A 14,086-nucleotide genomic window follows, 5' to 3' on the forward strand; every position below is an offset into this window, starting at 1 on the left:
GTGGCACTGACTTCGATATTAAAAATGTTATTTACTTTTAATGTCCGTCCGGGAAAATTTCGGCTGGCGAGTCGAAGAGTTGCGTAGCATTAAAAGTGATAAAGGCCCCTGTATTAGGACCCATAAATCACTTTCAAGTGGAAAACGCAGTTTGTTTTGTCAAAACTTATCCGCTGGATAATGATTTATCCGGTAGACAGCGTTATCTACTGGTTTAAACAACCGGGGCCTGGTATCACAGGAAAGTGAAATGTAAACAGGAAATGAATGTTTCTGGAGGACGTTACGTACTCCCCTTCATAAGCTACAAGGAAATCCTGTAGCTACATAGATATGATTGATGGATTGTGAGCTGTTGCATATTTTGCCTCTTTGGTCTAATTGAATAAGTTTATAAGAGGGAAAGGCAAGTTGTAATAAAAAACAACACAAAAACAAACAAACAAATAAAACGCAACAAACATAGCTTCAGGTGTGAAAAGATCAGTACTAAAATAGCTACTGGAGGGCAGGCGCGTGTTTCTGGAACCTCCCAAAGCCATTTTGAACCGGATATCTATTTTTTAAACTTGAATTCTATCAATTGACGATGTCGGTCTTAGACCGACAGCAGCCCTTCATGTTTGGTACACGTAAATTTTATTGATGACCTTTAAATAAACAAAAGCTGAATGTTTGTTTGTAACATTCGATCGGCCAACATCATCAAACGTCTTCGGAACTATTGAGAAACGCACGTCAACAAACATTGCTCACTAATTGCTTGGGAGTACCCCGGGCGGCTAATTTCAGAATTCAGAAACTCTGCTATTATTGTCATCAAAGGTTGGTTGTCGCTGGCAGAATAGTTTGATACCAAACCGTAAGCGAATTCGGAAGTCAACATACCATGTTTATTTTTTCAGTTAAGTGATGGCTAAATGCTGCATGATAATAAAGACCCCGGGGAAACAACAGCATCGGACAGGACATCAAAGGGCAAGCAAACGTACTCTTCACAACTGATTACCATACGGTATCGCATTTTTGATGTCAGATATTTCACTTTGAATTGAAAAACAGGAAGTCCTAAACGAACAAAGAGGAGTTTAAGTTTGGACGGTTTGAAAACAACTCTGTGGGAGTCTGTTCCGCAGCACGCTATTTTAAAGTATAAATAAAAAGTGATTTAGTTCACTTACACCAAACCGGCACTTTTGCACACAAGTACAGTGATGTGGTAATAAAAAATGAAAACATCGAAAAACGAAGGTTTAATTTCACAATATCAGAATTTGTCCTAAATATCGCTTTTAAGTTGTAATGTAGCCACATATAAATGCGAATTTTCAATAATATACAGCCACCGTAATTATATTGCTAATAACGCTAATATCAGCGATCATTAGAATGTCATTGATTAATGTTTTCACTCCAGGGTCGTGATTGTAACAGCGATGCAATTTTGATCCTACTTTAATCCTAGGTTTAATTTTACTTTATTACTTGATGATCTAGAAGGTCGTTGAGGCAAAAAGACTGATATGTATTGTTAGCAGTGTTACCCCAAGTTATCTTCAAACAGTTGGCCAATCTTTGCTTTCAAAGGGGCCGCACAGCTCGCATTGTTAGTGGTCCCTAGCTGAATATTGCACACTCATCAGATCAAAAAAAAGATCCGCCACTCATCATTGGTGCAAAACGAGTCTTCGGTCCATTTCAGTGGGCAGTGCGTGTTTTGACTTATTAGCGGCCCTGAATACTGACTGGAGGAGCCATGATTTGGCAGAGGATCCAGACATTTGTTCTTGGTGTATTAGTCCTCGTTACCTTCTCAGGTTTGCACTTAATTGTAACTTTATAGCCCAAGTTTCATCTATTTTTACTGCCACGCCAAGGGGTTGGAGAGTAATCGTGCTTTGTGTTTTTGGTTCTAGTCGCCATGCTGATTTTCACACTGAATCTTAACGCAATTTATTGATTTTTGCTAGAAAAAAAGCAAGCCACAGAGCGTTTTAAACCTTATTCAGAACAAATTTTAAACTTTGGAAAAAAAAAATTTTTAAACCCGGAAATTTACGAAAAATTGGACTTAAAGTCAGGCAAACGAGAAATAGGACCGCAATGTGTGCATTTCTGAATTAAATCTTGATCGATCATGATTCAGTGAACAAAATCTTTAACTTCAAATAATGAATGAGGTTGGATTCGAAGTAGCGAGGATGGCTGAAACCTATCACTGGCAACGTGCTGCAAGTGTAGGCTCTATTCATGTATTTTATAGCAATGTGTTTCGCTATAATTATGCTGTCGTAACCGGGAGTGTATTTCCTTTTTTGCATGACGATGCTTTCCAAAAAAAATTTATATTGTGCAAGATTATTACATTCGAAATTCGAAGTAGCGAAAATGACTGAAATTTATCACAGGCTACATGCTCGAAGTGTCGGCTCTATACAGTACTTACTTGATAGCCAAGTGTTTCGCATATATGCTGACGTAGAACCAGGGGTGTAGTTCCGTATTTCACGAAGTAGCTTTTCAGAAAAATATAGATCTATTGTGCAAGATTATTAAATATTATCTATATCCGAATCCACTTCTTCACATAAAACAAACAGAAAGAAAGAAAGGTTAGCCAGTAAGATTGTTTTCAGTCTTGTTAATTTCCAGTTGGGTTTTCTCGTTTTATCCTTCAGTTTTGACTTTGGCTGATGTCAAATTCCACAAAACATCAAACTCGTATAGAGGGGAAAGTAAAACCTCGATTTACTCTTAGCCCGGAATCTGAGCGTAGATCAGCTTTCCAACATTTGTGCCCAGGGGAGGATTTCATGAAGACTGAAAATCTGTAATCAGTAAGAAGTAGCACAAATATGAACAAACAAATATTGCTGAGTTTACATTTACTTAATTACGTAGTGAGAAGGGGGTAAAAATAGACAGTTACTCGAGATAAAGGGTGTTACTGAATATTAGACCAATTGACGTCAACAGTTACTTGAGGCCCCGTCCACAAGTATCCGTTTTCGTTTGAAAACGCAACTTTTTCTTAGTTAATTGGCCTTATGTCCTGACTGGCATCCGTTGAAAACCGTGACAAAAACGCAACTTTTCGAAAATATCATGCTCTTCAAAGTGGAAAGTTTTGAAAAAAGCCGTTTTTATGTTTTCGCGTGGACGGTGAAAACGGAACTTTTTGAAAACGATGACGTTAAAGAATCTGATCTCGTGCAACATAAGGATGTTTTACTGCCGCACCGCCTTTTTAAAGACTTAGAGCATATCTTAGGTTGATATTTTCGTTCAGGTAAAATGTCAAGCTAAAATGTCAGGTTGGATTCTTTTACTGCCAGGCTCAATAATGAGCCTGTCTATGGGTACGCCAAGATCACCGCCGAAAAAAACCCGAAGATTTCAAGATCTGAAATTGACCAAGGATTCACGTGATCACAGTAAACACTCAGATATAAAACTGTTAAAACTCGTAAAAAGTACGGAAAACATTTGTAATTTCTGTATTTTGGCATTTGATCACATTTCACGAAGAAAACACGAACGACGATTGCAACGTTTTTTAAAGTTATTATTGTCGTGTTCAGTTTAGCTCATTGTAATTTTCTCATTTAATGTATTGTATCATTGACTCACATATACCCCGTAGGGACAAGCTAATATAGTACGTATGTATGTAAAAGATCAGAAGTCAATAAAGACTTCTAGCAAAAATTGTTAAACTATCCAGTGATACCACTGTCACACTCAAATGGTCTAAACTGTCTTGTAATGGAGATATATGTCTTATCTCTTTTGTGTTTAGAAGCTTTAAACTCAACAGTTACAAGCACAAATAAAACAACTGGGTAAGTTTCACATTTTCCTTAATTTTACCTATTGCCTTCTGAAATAAGCCCGAACGCAGGGACTATCTAATGGCTTTATCAGGCTGGAAACAGGTGCTAATTTCAATAAACCTTCGTCGAACTAAAATAAGAATTTAAGGGAAAGTGTCGCCATAATTCAGTGCTACTTGAAAATGCTATGAAGCAAGACTAGACGAAGCAAGTGCCTCGTGTTGCCTCTTGCTAGTTACGGCCCTGGCTTGATTTTGAATTAATTTCCGTTATTTTGTGACTTTTTGAGAAATTGTTGAAATTCAAGATGGCGGATTCAAGATGGCGGCTCTAATGACGTCACGTGACGTCATATGACGTCAAATCCAATTAAAATCATGTCATCTTGAAGAGTAAGCTACGGGCTCTTTTCTCAGTGCAAAATAATTTCGCTACGCCTTTTAAAAGATAACCGAAAACTCCGGGGAGGGGTTCCATCCACCCCCCCCCCCCCCCTGTACGATGGTGTTTGTACGTCCGAGGGTTAACCACTTTTTGTTATATAGCTAACGTTTAATGTTGCTGCCATACAAATTTTGGCAGTGCTAGCCACAAGTACAAGGGGCACGAGTCAGTTTTTTGCACGTGCATGAGGAAACTGAACTCCTTGTAATGTAGTTTAACGATATTAACACTTTTAATTATAATTACTACTTCGACCTTCGGGATTTATTTTCCTATTAAGAGATGAGGTATAAGCAGGAATTAGATAGAACAAAAGGTATTTCACCACAGAACGGTATTGGAACGTAATCTGAATAAATTTGAAACAACACTGAAACAAGAATCTTCCTTTTCTTAGATGCGTCCTCGCTGAAAGAACTAAATGGTCCGCTGCTCATTCAGAACCGGGGGTGTGCACACCATATCAAGCCACATTTCCAAACGGTTACTGCAAAGGTGTCATTGGTTATCAACGAGTCTATGGAACAAACCAAAACGAACTGCAACACAGCGAAAGGAAAATGTTGCGCTATCATGTAGCAAAGAGCTTTTTAGTGCAGTCACGAAGGAATTCGACAGAACAAGGCAGGAAAATAGTACTTAACCACAATTCTTTTGTTGTGCGGCAAAGCTGTCTGGATATGGTGGACGATGTTTACTGTCACCATTATTTTAAACGCTGCTACATTTCTTCAAGACCACCGCCTATTTGCAGAGAAGCATGTGAGGACTTGTTTTTTAAGGTGTGTGATCGGGAGTTCAAGATGGTGGTAGACTTCACAAAATCAACGGAGGCGTACTATTTACGCTACTATTTTGAGCTCATAAACTGCACGACTCTGCCATTTCAGAATGATTCGTCCGACTGCTATTATCCGGACAAGATACGAGGTAAGTAGAGAGGACTGGTACCTAACGACAGCGACGCTAATAAAAACGATGAAAAAAAAAAAAGAATTTATGTTCGTCGGTACTCTCTAGACTATGCTGAATTTGGTCAATTTCGCGTTGTTATTCCTTACATGAAGTGGTAAATTTACACGCAAAATAAACTTTACCAGTAAAAGTTGTATGTACTAATTAATATCTTCCTTTTTACCTTTTTTTACGAACAGATAAACTTAACATTCTGGAGAGTGAAGGTAAGTCTATTCAAATTCCTTCAGGAAATTATAATTAGTTCCACCAGGGTCCGTTAATTAAGCTTGTAATTTGCTGTAAGTAATTAATTAACATTGCAATATCGGTAGATTTTCAAGTAGATAGGTGACAAGAACATATAATAGGTGGTATGATATACCATCAATATTAGGACAGCTATTAATAAGAGTGTATGTCAATCAGATTAATTATATATTGTATTAACTCATGCGAACCTTTCAACAGGAGTTAATGGTCTTAGTTTTAATTCTGGTAATCTCTTTTATTAGAAAGGAAGCTTGCTATAACTTTGTATCAGCGAAAGGTCTTTTTTCTCAAGCCAAACATACGCAGCTTCCTAATTTTTCCGCGCTTTTTGTGTCCGTTACAATTGGCTCACTCAATGTACAACCAACAAAAGTATAATTTCGTTCCTTTACAAGTTCTGTTCGATTATAAAAAAAAACATGTTTTAACGGTCCAATCAGCAAAAGGCTTATTCTACCGAGTCAATCAGATACAGAGCTCTTATTTGTCACAGAATATGATTGCGATTTTCGAAATAAGCAACATTCTTATGCATTTTGTTTATGTAATTGAAGCTTTGTACCTAAGTAAACCTCAATTAATCTGTTGTTCGCAGACTGTTTCTACGGAGATGGACGTGGTTACCGTGGCAACAGAAGCGTCACAGTTTCCGGGTACACCTGTCAGTCGTGGAATGCTCAATGTCCCCATAAACACAATATCAATGGAAAGATTTACAAAGAGATTAGTGGAAATTGATGCCGCAATCCAGGAGGGTACGCTTTGGATGGGCCGTGGTGTTTCACCACAAATAGGACTGTCAGATGGGAGTACTGTGATGTTCCTAAATGTCCCGAACGACGTAAGTAGATTGAAATACCAAGACATATCTTCACAAATTAAACTGAAGTATTATTTTTTATTAATCTATTTCCTCGTTGTTGACTCAAATATTGATTACTGCAGGATGTTTCTCGGAGTTATTATCATACTTTACTACACAGAGAAATAAACACACGCACCTTTTCGATGGTTTAATAAATACACATACTTCATTCGATGGTTTAACATATAATACGCACTGATATTTTGCGAATTCCGTAGTACTTTTCCGAGCCCCGTAGGGGCGACAAAAAATACAAGCAATGAGCAAAATGTCCGCTCGTATTATAGGTTAAAACATCGAATAAGGGTTTTATTATTCCACCATTTTTCCACTAAGTTTGTCCATATTTCGTAAGTTTGTCCGTCCGTATTTTTGCCCTGTTCCACAGTGTAATAACTCTTACATATTTTTGCGCGTTCTTTTCCCTTTATATGGTAAAATGGCGCAATAGTTGAATAATAAGCACGTATATTTTGCGAGCATCGTAGTATTTTTCCGACCACGGTAGGGGCGTGAAAAATAGGAACAATGAGCAATAGGTTTTAAACTTGACAACTTCCTCTATAACACATAGCACCTTCAAGTCCACCAACCAATTTCCGAGGTCACAACATGAGCTCAACAAGCATAAAACTCACCTGGGAAGATGTTCCAAAGGACCTTATTCATGGAGTCTTTCTTGGATATCACGTGGTCTGCGAGAGACCCAACACGTTAGACAGACATTTTGTGGATTTGTCACCTTCAGAGCATAAATGGGTGTCCGAAGGACTCCAAAAATATACGAACTATAGTTGCTGGCTGAGGGCGTACAACAACTATGGAAATGGTACTTGGAGTGAAGAATTGGTGATTTTAACTGACGAAGATGGTATGTTGATAAAAATATAAATAGAGAAGAGGGAAGGATCTACTCATTAACTGAAAGAACATGTCATAAAGTACTATCTGTTTACTAGCAAATTTTTGCAAAATCGAATTAGAGTTAAGGGAAGGACTGTACTAAAATGGTTAAAAAGGCTAAAACGTACCCTCGCTAATAAACATGAGCTTAGCACATCAGATTTTAATTTGGTTCCCACAATAAGTTAGCAGCAGCTGAACGTGCTTTATTCAAGCATTGGGTGGTCTGACCTGAGTTGATGATGTAATTTCCTCCTATTTACCCCTTTAATTTTCTCTCAGTTGGTCATACAAACGTTCCAAAAATTGGCAAGAAATTTATTCTTAGTATAAATTTATGAACTCGGAAAAAGGAATAATAATCTGCTGATTTTTTTTACTGCCGATACTTAATCAGTTATATTAGTAAGCAAATATGCTTTATCTGTTTGATAGCCCCCGATGCTCCACCTGAAAGTCTAAACGCCTGGAATCTAAGCTCTACTAGTCTTCACATTCAGTGGGATCCAATCCTTTTCGAGTATCGGAATGGGAAAATCCTTCACTATAAAGTGGAACTAAACGCAGAAGAACAAACGAGGGAACGACAAAAAATTATAAAGTACACAGAATCGACATCACTCACACTCGAGGGACTTCAGAAGTACAGCAAGTATGTGATCAGTGTTTCTGGGATAACAAGACGAGGCAATGGTCCTGCGCGTTCAAAAGTGGTGCAAACGGACGAAGATGGTAAGAGTAAACTACGATCATAATTCTTAGCTATTCTTGGGACTAATTGCTCAAAGGTCCGGGTCGTAACCAGGTATAGGGATCAGGGATCACAGCCTTGGGATCAGGGATCACAGCCTTGGGATCGGGATCACAGCCTCGGGATCGGGATCATGGACCCGGGATCCCGGGTCACAAGTCATGGGATCCGGACGGCCAATCAGATCGGATCAGAATGGAATCAGGGATCAAATGTTGCCACATTTTAGGGATTAGGAATCAAAATTAAGAGCTAAAATTTGGGATCAGCGATGAAAAAATATACCTGGTTACGACCCTGCAAAGGTGAAACGCCTTTCAAGTCAATCAAACTTTGCATCAAGGTGATGTCAAAATATGGCTTCGACAAGCACCAAAAAATGTTGGAACTTTGATGTGCACCAAATTAAAAAACGGTGCTAAAGGCAGACAACATAATTTTTGTTACAGCGTTTGATGTGATCCATTAGGTAATTGAATTAGATTGATACCACTGTCATCTCATATATATCAAAAGGAACAACACGGTAAAATACCCAAACTATACTAGGCCGCGAATAATTAGCTACCTATGTGTTCCACTAACATTTTAGCACTGCATGTTTGTCTTCCCTTTCTTAAGTTCCAGATCGCCCTCCAAAGGACATAACTGTAGTTAGCATAGGAACAGATACAGTACAAGTTGACTGGAGCCCAGTTTCACCGGAATATACCAATGGAGAGGTGCTTGGGTACAAAGTGCTTTTCAGTGATGTTAATGACACCTCACGCGCCAACAGCAGTTTAGTGTCACCGAAAGAAACCCATTCATGGATCAAAGGATTGAAAGCCAACACCAATTATAGTTTTCAGGTTCTGGCATTCACAGCCAAGGGAAATGGGCCTAAGAGTATGTCGTACTTTGTTAGAACGTTTTCAGGTATTCAATTTTTTTTTTGTTTATTTTCTTTTAATGCTTACAGTGGTTGGATATGAAGTGCTTTACAGTGATGTCAATGATACCTCACGCGCCAACAGTACCTTGGCTTCACCGAAGGAAACCCATTCAAGGATAAACGGATTGAAAGTCAACACCAAATATAATTTTCAGATTCTTGTATTTACAGCCAAGGGAAATGGGCTTAATAGTTAGGCCTACTTGGCGAAGACTTATCTAAGTATATAAATATTATAATTCCTTGTTGCTTATCTTAATGAGTCTTTCAAAATCGGTTTCGATGTTGAATTAACTCATCAAAAGATAAAAGTATTCCTAGAGGAAATGACTTATTACATCCGTCCTTGTTTCATTTGATTTTTAGACCCACAAATGGACCCTCGCATGGGCACGGACACGTCGTCTACTGCAAAAAGTAAGTAAAAAAAAATACAATTTCTTAATAAAACTCACTACTTACATAACTTGTATCAGGTTGATGGTATATAGTTGCGTATTAAAAGTTTTTCAGGCTTTCTTTTGCCTAACAATAATTCATTGTCGTACAAAGGGATGCACGTATAGGTTGGACAACCAAGGTTGATTGTATTGCCTGGAATAAATCTTAGTTCTTTTGATTTGCATCTCATGCATTTACGAATACCTCTTGTGAAATAAGAGAAGAACAAACTCCTATTTGGTTTTATCAATCAATCAATCAATCAATCAATCAATCAACCAATCAGTCAGCCAATCAATCAATCACATTGTCTCGGCCTTTTGATCTGGCTGGTGAGTCACTGGCACGTCAATATATACGAAATCCTCGTTCTCTGGGTTACTTTAACGAGCTAGGACCGACTAAATGCCTGTTCAGTTACGCCAAACATCATATCTACGGACACCCCGTTAAGAGATTTTCGCACCTATTGACTGGGTTTCAACAAAAGGCAGACAAATGCGTGTGTAACTTGACAGCTACCTACATCATTCGTATTGAATCAGTAAAAGCTTTACCAGATAACTTGAACAGACACTTGACATTTCAGAAATCAATTCCTCGAAATATTTTGCATTGTAATTTCACACAACACAGAATTTAGCGTGATATGACTTTTGCCCAATGTGCAACACAGCGGAAAAGCTGGACAGTTCAGAACCCACTGATACTTTTTATCTTACAATATTACAGTGGGCATAATTGTTGCTGCTGTGTTTTCCGCCATCCTTGCATTTGGAGTTGTTTTCCTGGTAATATACTTGGTCCAAAAAAAGAGGATTTCAAGAAATTCCGATAATGGAAATGGTAGGATGATAAGTCATTATTAATTTAGTGTCTTTTTCGTATTTACCCTTATTGCCGTTATTTTGATGTACCTCAAGATCTCAAGAGATCATTTTAGAGATTCAACTCTTACATCTTTTTTGAAATCTTTATTTATTCTAATAAGCCTTTACTTCCTTTTTTCCTTTTGCCCGCCCATCTCGCAACTTAGAAAGGCCTTGAAAAGAACTATAGCGCTAATGGAACTTTTTACTGAGCAGTTTCCATTCTTCAAAACTATGGACAATGAAATCATGTTATGGAAATAACGTGTACCTTTAAAAGAAAATTTTAAACCTGACGGGTCTGCAATGATTACTCCCTGCTTTCTCTTCGCATTTATTTAAAATTCTCTTCATTAGTGTCCCATCGTCCAAGGGAATACAAGGTAAATCGTATGTACAGTTGGTAAACTCTGCAAGCTACTCTGCAAGCTAAAGCTCCGTTTGTTACCCAAAGACATCGTACGAAAAATTCATTTTTTTATAAGCCCGTTAAGATATTGTTTTGAATTATCATTTTGGGACCAGGGGGTGGACACCGTACTAAACGTTTGTTGTGACTCAATGGTGGGGGTTGAGATTACTAAAGACAGTAGGTATGAGGACGAAATTAAGGTTTAAGACAATTGAAAGTTTATAATTCAGTGGTTCACATATTTATTTCAATAATAGCAAGGTTCTCAATTACATCATCCTGGTTTAGGTTGTTCTGTAACACCTTACGCCGTTTCCTCTCCTGACTGGCTTAATGAAATCATCAACACTCATAGCCACGGATACGACACGATCGATGATGACAACGTTGCCACCACAACACGCGAACCAAATTACATCAATATTGCTGCTGATGGCTCGCTCGACCTTCCACCACACTTAAAGAATATTGTTACCGAGTTTGAACTGCTGTACGAGAACACACGCTACAACAGGCTGCATCGTCATGGCAGGCGGCGATCTGTTGAAGGAGGTAAGGAGCAGTGGATGGGTTTAGAAACCCCGTGTATAATAAGCTGCAAAGAGCTCTTTCTTCAACTGATCCTTGCCAAGGCAATAGATGTACAATAGGTGTGCAATCAGGTACCACTGCAACGATGGAACACAAGAAAGGCTGCTCTGTTGATCTGGGCGAGCTACGAGGGTTTGTTGGAGCTCTTCAGGGCAATATATGCAGCATTGAGATGACAGAAATGGGAACCGTGGAACAAAGATGTCGGCGCCGTTTCTCTGTTGACATGGGTCAGGTAAGAGAGTTTATTGCTCTCAGAGAAATGAAGACCTCGACCAAAGAAGAGAAAACGTCTCTAGCTGACCAACCAGAAGCAAAGGAAGAAAGTCGCAATGACAAGACTTGTTAACTGTTTATACATGGAGAGAAATGCGCTTTGATACATAAAAGGATTATCATAACATCAGCTGATCATGATGTATGACCACCTTAGTATCAACAGGATCAGGCCATTTGTTTTTGTCGCAGTTAATATCTTTATAACTCTCCGCGAATGAGCAGCTTTCGCGAAATCAGATCGCAGAATCGAAATGAAAAGATCAGTTAGCAGATCGTGAAAGCAGCGACCCTTCAAACGTAACGGCCCTTCGAAAGGCAAAAAAGGTCATATAATAACTCATAAAAGAGACTGAATAGGCTCTCACCAGGCTGCATCATTTTCCATTTTGTGCACTTCGCCACATATCAAGTACCCTGATGTTATCAATAACGTTTTTGATTCTGAGTCTCACAATAGAAAACCCTGAGGCAATTACTGTTGTTTCATGATCTAGGTCTGTGGGTGAAACCTTGTAACAGAGTGTGACCATTGGGCAGTACTTTCATGTAGTGCTGTTTTCTCTACATTTTCATTTTATTGGAAAAAAGTAAAATTGGAAATGAAATGAAGTGTTCTACGTATCATTCCTACGTATCATTTGCATGATTTACACGCAAGTTATTTACACAACGTAACGATAGGAAGAGCCAGTTCTGTCTACATGTTAAGAAATAAATGACACGAGGACAACAGAAACAATAAACTTTATTGAGGAATTAAAGATTGAGTGGCGAAACTAACGTTTTAAGCCTATTGCAGTAATACAATAAGCAAAAATGACATTTTGATTTTATTTGAAAAAAGTAAAATTGGAAATGAGGAATTATGAAAGTGTTCTCGGTTGTATCATTCCTACGTATCCTCTGATTACTTACACAATGATAGGAAGAGCCAGTTCATTGAGGAATTAAGGATAGAGTGGCGAAACTTACGTTTAAAGCTATTGCAGTAATACAATGAGTGAACATAACATAATGTGATAATGCACGTGACGTATTTGATTAACGTGACGTTAGTAAACTAGATTTATTGCGCAAGTGCAAGCTGTGTCTGTCTACAATAAATGTGGGTTTAGTGATTAAACAAAACGTCGAAAAAATTAAATTAAATATGATTGCTTGAGACGTTTCTACCTAAGAATTCAACTCGAGTTCAGACCAACTGTGATCGGTCCATATCCTACTTATAAGAATTATTTTTCCATGACCAAAGTAAAGCTAAGCATGAGAATTAAGGGGTTGGGTAAGTTGGGCAACAGTTTCGCCATGCATAAACGTGAAAGGTTTACATAGCTCACTCCGTTATTTGTCCACGCTTTACAAATATGTATCAGTCCCAAGCAGGTCTGTCTTCGGGTTTTGCTGCCACCGACTACATTGTTAGAGCCCTATACACCAACCAGGAGTTTACGATCCTCGTCTAAAAACTTACAAAAAAAATACCATCTGTGAAGTTAGTAAGCTATGGCCAAAGGTGCTTCCCATTTGTAGCACCTAGCCTATGGAACTCTCTCCCGAACTATATAAGAGAGAGCGGCTCGCTATCACTTTAAGACTTGTATAAAGACATACCTGTTTAACAAATTTTATAATTAGACTTTAAGTTAGTCAGTTAACCAATAAATTAGATAGTTCAGTTAGACAGTTAGTTAGTCACTTAGTTAATTAGTTAAGTTAGTTATAGTTAGTTTTTTTAAGATTTTAATGATTCTAGTTTTTATTTCCATTTTTACAGCTCAGCTATTTTATTTGTTAGTATTTCCTTTATCACTGATGTAAATTTTTTAAGTAAATTTTACTTTTTAATAATATTTTTACTGTAAAGCGCCATGAGCCATGGATATGGCGCTATATAAATCTTTTATTATTTATTATTATTATATAAGGTCGCTGCGTGTGTTGACGGAGGGCTGCGGTAAAGTAAGGGCAGTGATTCTACCCTTGGCAGACTTGAGGGCTCAGAGCCAAAGAGGCGTCCTAACGTATTATGCGTGTAATGTATCATTCTAACGTACCGTGGTTTTTGGTCTGCTACTGGGAAGGGGATGGACTGAAGCCTCTACCCCAACCTTACTCTTTTTAGACAAAGACTGCATTGTCTAAACGAATCTCATGTAAATGCTGCCACAGGCTCGACAGATTTCCTTTTTTAGCGCTCTATGGTCTCTATGGTAACTGCCCCGGATCAGCATTGGGTGTGGTTGCAGATACTCCAAGAACGGAAGTAGTTTAATTATAAAAAAAAGCTAATTATCTACTACTAATTATAGATCATTTCCGTCGTCATGATCTTGATTATGAATTACATCGAAGCACTTGCTTCCGTTGTTTCGTTCGTGAAGCTATTTTTACATAAAGTACTGGCTAGCTGCTGATATGGATTCTAATGAATTTTCTTGTCCTCTCAGCTGTGGGCGGCTTCTCAGCTTTCGTTAGCCATGTAGCTTTTGGCTTCTCAGCTCTTTTACACACGATACGGTCATATTGTAAGTGGTATA

The 14,086-nt window shown here is 38.2% G+C and overlaps 1 pseudogene across 1 annotated transcript; it reads left to right on the top strand.

Annotated features, from left to right (window-relative positions):
* The first annotated feature begins 1,743 nt into the window (after positions 1–1,743).
* Positions 1,744–11,619, top strand: LOC144648260 (uncharacterized; annotated as a pseudogene). Its single transcript, XR_013569676.1, has 12 exons — positions 1,744–1,817; positions 3,800–3,842; positions 4,675–5,207; positions 5,432–5,458; positions 6,100–6,345; positions 6,944–7,240; positions 7,708–8,004; positions 8,645–8,941; positions 9,324–9,374; positions 10,131–10,244; positions 10,625–10,650; positions 10,937–11,619. The product of XR_013569676.1 is annotated as an uncharacterized LOC144648260 (transcript).
* Positions 11,620–14,086: the final 2,467 nt, after the last annotated feature.

This window comes from Oculina patagonica, chromosome 4 (genome assembly GCF_052425735.1).
Source record: "Oculina patagonica isolate OP01 chromosome 4, crgOcupat, whole genome shotgun sequence".
Classification (NCBI taxonomy): domain Eukaryota; kingdom Metazoa; phylum Cnidaria; class Anthozoa; order Scleractinia; family Oculinidae; genus Oculina; species Oculina patagonica.